Source organism: Pantherophis guttatus, chromosome 1, assembly GCF_059756535.1.
Source record: "Pantherophis guttatus breed Tessera chromosome 1, ASM5975653v1, whole genome shotgun sequence".
NCBI classification, from domain to species: domain Eukaryota; kingdom Metazoa; phylum Chordata; class Lepidosauria; order Squamata; family Colubridae; genus Pantherophis; species Pantherophis guttatus.
In genome coordinates, this window is record NC_142063.1 from 128,820,486 (window position 1) to 128,828,532 (window position 8,047).

Consider the following 8,047-nt stretch of genomic DNA (forward strand, 5'->3'; position numbering starts at 1 on the left):
TCATGCAGAGTTTTCTCTGAATAATAATAGTCTGGGATCTGTAAATGCTTGTTTGAATTGTGGCAAGTAGTCATTTTCAATTCTACATGTAAATAGATAAATGCAAAGAATTATGTATAGAGCATTACATCTTAGCTGTTTTTAGAACTGGACATTTCTATTCATAAGTAATCTCCCAAACATTTTATCATCTTCATCTTATAAAGTTAAAAATAAATTACAGAAGTCATATCATTGGGGTATATAGCCATCCCAAAAGTAAAGATGCCAAGTAGATGGGCTCAATTATTGTCAGTGTTTCTTACTTTCAAAATATAATTGTGAAAAGGAATGTCATTTAATAGTACAAGGAAAAAAAGACAAAAAATGGCAGTTATGGGAACAAATTTATTTCTGGATTCTGGATCACCCTTTTTGCATCCCAATGCACATTTATTAAAAAATAATTGCCACGGAGATTAAGCAGATTTGATTCCCATGCACACCTGCATAGGCATGCAGCCTCCATCTATGTTTCTGACGGTCTGTCTCCAAAGAGATGAGAATTCCTCACCAAACAGCAAAAAGAAGTCAGATACTGCTATTCTTGAATTATTTATTTTCAAGGTATTCTGAATCTAAAACCCTTTTTAAAAAAAGGGGGGGGGGACTGCTTCTGCAGGATGGCTCACTCATCTTTTATTCCCCCCCCAAAAAAAATTCAGAATAAGTCAAAACCCTATCCGAGAATGGATTTCACAGATTAGGGAAGTTGCGAGAGAGAGAGAGAGAGAGAGAGAGAGAGAGAGAGAGAGAGAGAGAGAGAGAGAGAGAGAGACACACACACACATATATGTGTATGTGTATATGTGTGTGTGTGTGTGTGTGTGTGTGTGTGTGTGTGTGTGTGTGTGTGTGTGTATATATATATATATATATATATATATATATATATATATATATGTCTTCTTAAGTTATATCTTCTTAAGACATATATATCTGTCAATCCCTTTGTCTGTTATGTTGAGCAGCCTGTATCCAAGATCCGAGGGAACTCTTTGGCTAAACAGGAAGCAGCTAGAGTTGGGGCTTGACCAGGTTGTCAATCTTTGCATTCAAGGGGGTTACGATCGGGGGGGGGTCATTCTTGATAGCCAGGACCGTATTATAGAGACTACCCATTCGAAGGGCAACCACCTTTTTGTAGTCCTAACTTTCCAAACTGGAGCCAGAGAAACAAGGGGTGGGGGGGAGCAATCGTCTTGGGCCAACGCGACAGGAATGCTTCCTACCTAGGGGTGGACCGGCCCTACAAGTCCCTTTGTCTGCCGGGGTCCTTCCTCCAGCCCGTTTCCAAGAAGAAGGCCCCCCTCGGCCGAAGCAAGAAAGTGGGGTGGGGGGGGGGGGGCAAGCCTACCAGAGGAGACCTGCCTGCCCACCCACCCAGGGAGCCCCCTTCCTTTGTTTGTGTGTCTTTCCTCGCTTTTGCCTGCCTCACCAAAGAGCCGAGGAAGAAGCGGAGAGGCCTGCTTAAGGTTGCCCAGGGCCGGGAGACACACTTCACCTTTCTGCAACTGCAGGCCCCGGACAAGCGGGGTGCCAAGCAGGGAGTCCTTAGCGAACGTCGGGCCCGACGCGGGTGACCCCGCCCGGCACCCAGGAGGCCACTAAGGCCCCACCGGCGGGGCAAGAGGGGGCGCCCGCCGAGCGCCCCCCCCCTCCCCGCCAAACCGCCGGGCCCGCTTTGCGCTCCGGCTCCCTCGCTCGAAAGTGGGGGGGGGGTTGTCCTTACCGGCGGCCCAAAACGGCGGAGTGAAGGGCGGTGGCGACGGCGGCGACGGCACGACCGGCGACAGGAGAAAGAGAGGAGGTGATGAGGGGCTCAGAGCCCCCAGGCCGCCGGTAGGGCTGCAGCCCCGGGCACCATGATGGCGGCGGCGGCGGCAACTGCAGAAGCGGCGGCTTCTTCCTGCAAGCTGCGGCGGCTGGCGGGCACCAGGCCGGTCGGGAAAGCGCAGCCGCCGCAGCCTCCTCCTGGCGGTGACAGCGACGGGCCGAGCCAGAGAGCAGCGCCGCCGCCGCCGCTACCGCCGCGGTGCAGCTTGGGAAAGAGCCGCAGCATCCGAACCCGCCGCCAGGCTCGACGAGAAAGGCTCTAGCGCTGAGGGGGCGAGAAAAGCGCGGAGATGGGGGGGGGGCGCCCACCCGGGGACCGTCACTATAACCTCGGGAGGTCTCGTTCCTGCCCGGCCCGAGCTTGTTCTTCACCCCCCCACCCACCCCTTCTCGGCCCCGGCGTTGGCTTCGGTGGCCGGACCACGGCTGAAAATCCCTGGCCGGGAAGGAAAAATGAGGAGAGCAGGTGGGATGCGTTGCCGGGAGGTGAAAGGAAGCCGCCCTGGATGTTCCCACGGAGCAGCGGTCCTCCACGTGGAACCTGGGCACCCCCGAGACCTTTCAGAGGGTCCGCGAATAAATCCAGTAAATAAACATTGTAAAAGTTGTCCCCTTTTAATCCCTAATCCAGTAAATAGCGGTAGATGCCACCCACGTCAATCAAAGGTTTTGGGCATCCTCCATGGTTTTTAAGAAGGTAAAGAGACCAAAAAGTCGGAGAACGCAAGTAGAGAAGTATCCGCGGCGCCTATTAAGACACAACGGTCTCCGTTAGCAAAGCCAACACCCGCATTTAATACCGGTAGGTTGCTTGGGAAGCAAGGAAAAAAAAAATCGGTTGTGTGAACCATAATTGCGATCAGCATGAATATATAGGACAGACACTCCAACCTAGGGATGATTCAGAAAAAAAACATTTATCATTAACTTTCCTTATTGACAGAATTTGAGGGAGTGTGACCCTCTTGTATTTTTCCATAGCTTCACTGATATTTTTTTTGTGGAAAACACACATTTCTGCACACCCAATCCATTAAGGAAGGAGAAAGTCAACCCTACTATATATTTTGGATAGTACTATCTGGGAGCACCTATCCCATGCATTTTGATATGTGAGGGAATAATCACCCTTTGTTTATGAATGGGAGAGGCAGAATATGCATTAGTCATTTGTGTCCCAACATTAAAAAAAGAAAAAGTTTTAATAGTTTATAAAACTGGAAAAAAGCAAATTTTTATCCTGAAGTAAAGAGATGCAGAAGACTATACGTGTGTACATGTTTTACAAAAGGAAAGCATTGTCAAAGATGACTTGAAAGCAGTAAGAGGGGGCAGGGATTTAGGGAGGTGGAAAAATCTACCACAGCTGCAGTTTTCTCTGAAAATGCTCTGTTCTTAATAGCATCATTTTTTTTCTTGGTGTCCTGGCCAGACAGCAAGGCCTCAAATAGTAGTTTTGTTCTTAGGGATGCGAGCAGTCTTTCAGATACTAAGTGCAGCCCATTAAAGGCTTAAACTGGCACTTTAATTTGCTGGCAATTAATTGGATATCAGTATAACATGTGCTGACTGCTTTGCTCTTACAGTATTGATCATTTAGTGGCTATATTTTTAACCACTTGCAATTTCCAAATCATTTTTAAAGACACATGTTCAAAAATCAGAAGTGCAGGCATGTATTCTTTAATAACAGGAATACAAGCATACCAGCAGCCACATTGCATTCACTTTAACTATTCCTCATAAATTATTCCTTCCTGGCCCTTCATCCTTATCCTCTGGACATGCTTTTTTGGCAACAAATCATCTTAAAATGCACATGTCCGGAAATGGATGTAATTTTATTTGTTTGAATAAAAATACCCACAGCAGGGATAGTATGTCCCTAGCCACTTTATGTTGCCACTATAGCAACATCAAATCTGTCTGTATTTAATGATTATCATCACACCAATGAATAGGTGACATAAGTTGTTAGCGTGGAAATCCTCAGGGACAGTATAACTCTAAAAAACCAAAGAAATTACTTTAAGCTTTGTCAATATCTGTTTAAAGTTATCTCATTTATTCATTAATGACATTTATACAGTCACCCAACTCCAATAATGTAATTTTGGGTACAGTTAAAAAAAAAAAAGACCTCATTCACATCAAATGGAATGGGCAGTAACTATCCATCATAACTGGAAGAAAAGGCAGACTTGAACTTTTTATGTGAATTAATCTAAAACAATTACAGTTCTTATTGCTTACTCACTTTACTTGCCTTACTTACTTTATAGGTACCTTACCACCACGCCTTATTTTCTCTTCCCCCATATACTTATATGACAAGTATAGTCAATTTTTTATTATGATCATTGACCAACTATATTGGGATATAACCATTAAAAAGAAGCATAAAGGTTCTAATGTACCAAGAGTGAAAACAAAAATCTAAAAGAAATTATACAAAGTTAGAAGTTATATAAATTATAAATTAAAAATTAAAAGTATGTATAAAAAGTGAGAAACTGCAAGGAGTTGTGGGAGCATTAGATGGGTATAAGGGAGCATTAAAAGTTAGAATGTGGAAGACTATATCAAGTTATAAAATACTCTAATATGCCAAACTAGCACCCATTAGCTTTAATTTATATAGTTGAGCACAGATCATCATGCAATGAATTCTGAGCACTTCTGCATAGAACATGGTAATATTGTATGTTGGATTGGTATCTGAAAGCAACAGGCTTATGAAAAATTATCCTGTGTGCCCTGGGTATTTATGTATAATGATAAGATGAAACAAGAGTACAGATATCTCTGTAATACAGGCACTGGGGAAACAAGTCCTGTTGGTTCTATGGTATATATCCAGAGCCATAGAAATAGACTAATGGAGTAGGAATAATAGGAATAGGAATAATAGGAATAGGAATAGGAATAGGAATAGGAATAGGAATAGGAATAGGAAAAGATAGGATAGGATAGGATAGGATAGGATAGGATAGGATAGGATAGGATAGGATAGGATAGGATAGGATAGAATAGAATAGAATAGAATAGAATAGAAAAGAATAGAATAGAATAGAATAGAAAAGAATAGAAAAGAATAGAATAGAATAGAATAGAATAGAATAGAATAGAATAGAATAGAATAGAATAGAATAGAATAGAATAGAATAGAATAGAATAGAATAGAATAGAATAACAGGGTTGAAAGGGACCAACCCCCTGCTCAGGCAGGAAACCCTATATACCATTTCAGACAAATGGTTGTCCAATCTCTTCTTAAAAACTTCCGGTGTTGGAGCATTGTGTTTACATATCATATATCATACCATTTTACACACCATTCCAGGAAAGATCTCTTGCCTTAACCTGGAAGATTATTTAATTTTATATTTAAACAAGCATTCAATATGGGAAACCACAAAACAAAAACCACAGGTTAAAACTCCAATGTAAGGAGCAACAAAAATTGATTAACAATTAAAAGCTTGGTTAGAGCAATTCATCTTTAGTCCCAAAGGTGCTTTTTCAAGAGGCAACTGGACTTTGTTTTTTCTTTGAAGATGTTTCACTTCTCATCCAAGAAGCTTCCACAGCTGAAGAAGCTTCTTGGATGAGAAGCGAAACGTCTTCAAAGAAAAACCAGAAAGTCCAGTTGCCTCTTGAAAAAGCACCTTTGGGACAACCATGATCTGGATAACAGAACCTCCATAGACAATTCATCTTTAGGTTTTCTCAACACCAAAAATGTTATGAGCAGTAAGCATTTGACAACCCGTGCAGGCTTTCGGTACAGACACCATATCTTTTTTGCCTTTTGCAAAATAAAAGCACTATTTGCAACTTCTGGATATTTTTCAAAGGTTGTCCTAAATAGAGCACACTAAAATAGATGAGAACTACTAGTAGATCCATCTGATTTGAGGATTGCAGTTTGCCCCATAGCCAAACTACCATAGCCAGAGTAAATTCAGGAACAGCTAAAGCTCAAGAAATACTCCCAGAGTATTTATTTTCAATTTCACCCCACCTATTTGCTTTCTGGTCAGTGTACAAAATTCTTCATTAGGGTGATGAGGAGCCTGGTGTGCCCAAGTTTTTAAAGAAACTATTCGCATTTTATTGTGCCTTAAATTATCAAAAACCTTGGTACAATCTTAGATATGTTCTTGGGGTTCCTCTGCAGTTCCTAAGATCCATCAGATATTAACAATCTTAAAATCTTGGATCCCACCAGGTAGACAGGAGTCAAACACACATAGTCCTCAACGTACAACCACAATTGAGCCCAAAATTTCTGTTAAGTGAGTTTGCCCCCATTTTATGACCTTTCTTGCCACAGTTGCTAAGTGAATCACTGCAGTTGGTAAATTAGTAATCTGATTGTTAAGTGAATCTGGTTTGCTTATCAATTGTTAAGTGAATTGACTTTGCTTATCAAAAGGTTGCAAAAGGTGGATCACATGACCTTGGGACACAGCAATGGTCATAAGTATGAATCCGTTGCCAAGCTTATAAATTTTGGTCACACAATCATAGGGATACTACAATGGTTGTAATTGTGAAAAATGGTCATGTCACTTTTCTCAGTGCCATTGTAACTTTGAACGGTCACTAAATGAACTGTTGTAAGTCGAGGACTACTTGTGTTTGACTCCTGTCTAATTAAAAAGCTATTTTAAAAAAAAAATCTAGGGAATTTAAATTGTTGCAATATGAAGGTCTGGTTTCCAGCATATGCAATACACTAATCACTGCTAGGCTCACCCAACACATAAACCAACATAAATCACATTAAGCTCTAATGACGTGTGAATCTGTGGACTTTGTGCAGGTCCAGAGTGTCTTAGGAAAGAAAGGGAGATAAATACCTATTGAGTACAGAAGAAAAAACTTATGTAGATATTATTTGAGGTGACCTTCCTACAGGGGGAAGCGATAATAAGAATGTGTTTTAAATGGCTTACTGAAATGGGAATGGTTTTCTCTAAAAATAATGGCCTTCATCTTTAGCCTCACCAGTTTAGCTTTCTGCAAAAGTGTGCATTGTTCAGAGTACTTATGCAAGCAAAAAGACAAACATATCTTCAATAATAATAAAGGATTGCTTTCCAGATGTGCCCGTGTATTCTGTAAAGATCTTTTCACTTCACTCATAAGTCTGATTAAAGGGGGGGAGGACCAGAAAAAGCTTTTCAGAGGTGATGCCATGTAAATATAAGACCATTGCAAAAAGGGAACAAAGCCAGCCATTTCATAAAGTACACTACACTTCCATTATGTCCTTGAACAGCAGAATGGTTCAATGTCACCGTTTTAGAAGATTCATATTGCTTGAGAGAATAAGGGAAACAAAGCGGTAAGGAATATGTCATTAGTTTGCTGAAATATAAAAGACCGCTCTTTTCTGCTAAGTTGTGTTGCTTATTTTCAGTTTTGTTTCCCTTGAGACATGCCTTTAACAAGATACCTTAAAGTCAAGCTGGCCATGAAAAAAATAATCCCTTACATGTACTTTCTTTTAAAGTAGAGTTTGGTCAGTGTATTTAAGCAGGGAATAGGGAATAAGCCATTGTTAGGTGGTTAGAGCATCACATCTTAATTTGCTTTTAAGCTAAGATCAGAAATTCACATAGTCTAGGAGAAGATCAGGAAGCAACTGAACAGAATGATGTCTGGTTTAGTTCTTGGCCTAAGAGAGGCCACTCTTTTTTCCCAAGCCTACATCATCTCGACCTTTTCTCAAATTTGTTTGGAAGCCTATAGTTAAGTTAGATTGCAGGGAAATTATGGTTAAACCACTGGTGCAAAAGTTAGCAGGCCCATAATCTTCATGTCTCGATTCTTCCACCAATTTCTCTCCCAGGATTCAGCAGCACACTACTGCTGCCATCTTCTCTTCCAAGATTTTGTAGAATAAAATTGGTTTGCTTAATGAGCAGCAATAGCTAGTTGATATTGAGAGCTAAGAATAAAATTCACACTTACCTGCCCCAGAGGACTAAAATTCTCACCTTTTCCACTGAGTTGACTACAACCTTGACATAACCAACAGATTAGTCATTACTGGTCTGCATCTGCACTTCCTTCTGACCATTTTTTCTCCTGTATTTCCAGCAGCATCAAGAGTATGTACAAGTAGTCCTCAACTTACGACCACATCTGAACCTAAAATTTC

The 8,047-nt window shown here is 41.3% G+C and overlaps 1 protein-coding gene across 4 annotated transcripts in view; it reads right to left on the reverse strand.

The window, feature by feature from the left end:
* ZNF148 (zinc finger protein 148) overlaps positions 1–2,110 on the reverse strand; it is a 46,137-nt gene extending 44,027 nt beyond the window's left edge. The window contains exon 1 of one of the 4 annotated variants that reach the window (XM_034423171.3): positions 1,772–2,110. The gene's annotated coding sequence lies outside the window, so the exon portion shown is untranslated. The remainder of the gene's footprint in view (positions 1–1,771) is intronic. The other 3 variants (XM_034423185.3, XM_034423178.3, XM_087881765.1) reach the window with 3 other exon arrangements.
* Positions 2,111–8,047: the final 5,937 nt, after the last annotated feature.